This window comes from Priapulus caudatus, unplaced genomic scaffold (genome assembly GCF_000485595.1).
Source record: "Priapulus caudatus unplaced genomic scaffold, Priapulus_caudatus-5.0.1 Scaffold82, whole genome shotgun sequence".
In the NCBI taxonomy this organism is placed as follows: Eukaryota; Metazoa; Priapulida; class Priapulimorpha; order Priapulimorphida; family Priapulidae; genus Priapulus; species Priapulus caudatus.
In genome coordinates, this window is record NW_014577143.1 from 385347 (window position 1) to 388381 (window position 3035).

The window sequence follows — 3035 nt, forward strand, 5'->3', positions numbered from 1 at the left end:
AAGGCAAGAATTGCACCAATTACACCAATTTGCCCCATTAACATCGTAGCTAGGTTCCTGAAAACTGCCACTTTAACTGAAACAACGTTAAATGAAGTGCTCTGTCATCTGATTGCTTTTCCAATAGCTTTCATATATTAAAAAATTCATAATGCACTTACGCCTAAGTTTCAAAAAAAAATTTAATAAATAAATAAGGTCAACATCCATTATTAAGAAACGGGTAAAATTTTACTCAGCGCATAGATTCGTTTTTATAATATAGCTGACGCTTCAGTGACAGTGGTGCTTTTTTTCTCGACGCCGTTGGTGGTCGCCGTCATCGACGACGAAACAACGTTGAGTGAAATGGCGTTAATAGGGTGGTTTTGGTGAATAATAATATACACAACAACTAATTATACGTACCCACCCTGCTGTAGTCGGAGGATGGAGTGTTCAATCTCTATAGTGATATTTAATGTTTCATCTCTAAGAGAGTGGAATGTAAATGAATGAGAAATCATTTAGCCTACATTGAAGACGGTTGTAGTTTCATATGCTTACTATAGGAATTCCGTACGATGTTTTGCATGATGAGCACTTTATAGGGCTGAGGGGCCGCGTAAATATAAGGCGTAACGTAGGACGCTGGTTACATAGTGTTGGTGAGTGTGAAGCCATTAGAACGCATTAACCAGCATCTACCCTCTTTCTATGTAGCTGTACGTACAGCAAGGAGTTTATTATTTATTCATTTTCCTTGTTTGAGAATAGGTACTCTATAAGGTCCAATAAGTGTTGAGTTTGCTATTCAACATGCATTAGTCAATTAATTACCATCTAAATTGTCCGCGTGAGTGAATGTGGGCACGATGTGCATGGTTTCTTTACTTAGATTTTTGCACTTTTGTGCAGGTGCTGGTTCAGGATATCTCTGCACTACAGGATCACGTATATAGCCTGAGAACAGAGTTGCAGCTTCACTCGGCAAGTGCTAGTGCAGAGAAAATATCAGGTAAAGCTTGTAATGTATCATAAAGCCAAGGCAGACTAAGATTTTGTGCTGATTGTAGCTGCAAGTGTGATTATAATTTAAGTAGTTAATTTATAAAGGTCCGATAATGCATCGATAAAGTCTCGTGTATTCAAATGCTCTCTGAATACCAACTCCTCTAAACCACTGGACAAGACTCCAGAGTGGTAGAGATTCTGTTTGTCTGGTTATCATGGGTGGTTTCGTCAGCTTTCAAGCGTTTTCATTAGATTTTATCATAAAATTGGAAACAAAATTAAATACACAATTTAGTTATAACTTTGCTTAACCAAACTTTGTCTTAATAAAATGTTTGGTGTAATCAGCCTCATTCTAAATTCGAACAGAACATATACATAACATAACAGGACACAACAAGAACGTAAGTAACACTGGTGGCTGCCGAAAGCTATCATCAATAGTAAGTCGCACGCCGTGTGGCACACGTCAAAATCATGCAGAGTTGACAAGTCTCAGTCCTCCTCAGTCTGACTGGATTATCACGCAGCAGCGTCAAACAGATAAAATGTTGTTAAAAGATTATACTCGAGGGCTGCAGAAAACAGCTCCATAGGATCCAAGCAACAGGAAATCGGCCAAAAAAATGCTATCGATGTCGAGTGAGCGGCAGTAATGTAACAGTATTGCTAAATGGGGCTTAGCGGTAATCTACGGTGGGGATATTATCCCGGTCGCTCGATCAGTAGGCTACTATTACACTGGATTCACTTTCTGTATAGAATTACAAAGCGAGGAATTCATTGCTCAGGACTTAGAGGGCCGGCCCAGCGGGTCCAGCAATGTGCTAGCGGTTACGCTAGATTTGAAATGTATATATAAAGTTACGCCGCGGAATTCGTAAACGTGCGGCACGTGACGTAATGTTGGACGGTCGCGATTTCGGCGCAAAGCACTACAATCTGCTCCTGTTTCTGTTTACGTTCTAGAGTGCGCGACGCCGATATTCTAGTCACGCAGTTCGCCTACCGGGGCATCTCACGCGCGCGCTTCGACGCCACCCTGGCGGCGAGCACCGCAGAAAAATGTCGATGATTCGGACAAGCCTTGCGCGCGACCGCGCTCTCGAGTCTGGCTTGATCGACACTATGGCAGATGATCGACTGTAAATGTTTCGCCGGGAATCCCACCGAGTCGTTATTGCAGGCAGACTTAGCGGGGTTATTCGCTTGGCGATGACAGCGAATTATCGATGATTAGAGCTGTGATTTGTATTGCGCAAACTGTTATTGGGAAACTTTACGAACTCAAATATTTGTTATTGCAAGCCTCAAGACTCGTAGGAAGCCTATACATGTGTTACGAGGTATCGATACGCTCATTATCCTGACTTGCATTCAGAGACCATCCACCGCTAGTAGGACAATTCAGTTTATTTGTATCAAGTCGACACCATTTAAATGCACCGGTAGAATTAGTGCATATGATATCCATCGATTTGTTTTCAAACTCTCTCAAAGACCTCTTGCGATTTCCCCTATCTTGTCTAGAATGTTCTCTAACAATAATCGATAAATCGATAAATGAATTCTTTCGAGTCGGCCGTGCACTAGAATCGCTCCGCTCGCTATATTGGCAGGCCATATCATAGACCAGTGGTTATTGTACTTTTTTGAGTCATGAACCCCTTTGAGAATTTGGTGAAAGCTACGGACCCCTCCCCAGAAAAATGTACGTAAGCACATAAACAGAAAAGTTTGCATGCGCCTGGTTCACGGACCCACTGAAGCCCATCCACGGACCCCAAAGTGGTCCATGGACCACAGGTTAAGAATCCCTGCCATAGACAATATCAGGAGTGTAATAATATAGACTGTGTATAATAAGTGGCTATATAGACTAATATAGTCTATATTATGACACTTCTGACAATATCATATACCGGTCAAACCCATTGTCAGCCACACGCGGTAAGTGTGAAAGTAATCTAAGTGAATGCGCTGAGACTAACTGCGCTGTGGCGACGTGAGAATGAGAGTCGCAGGTCTTTCTCGGCTGTTCC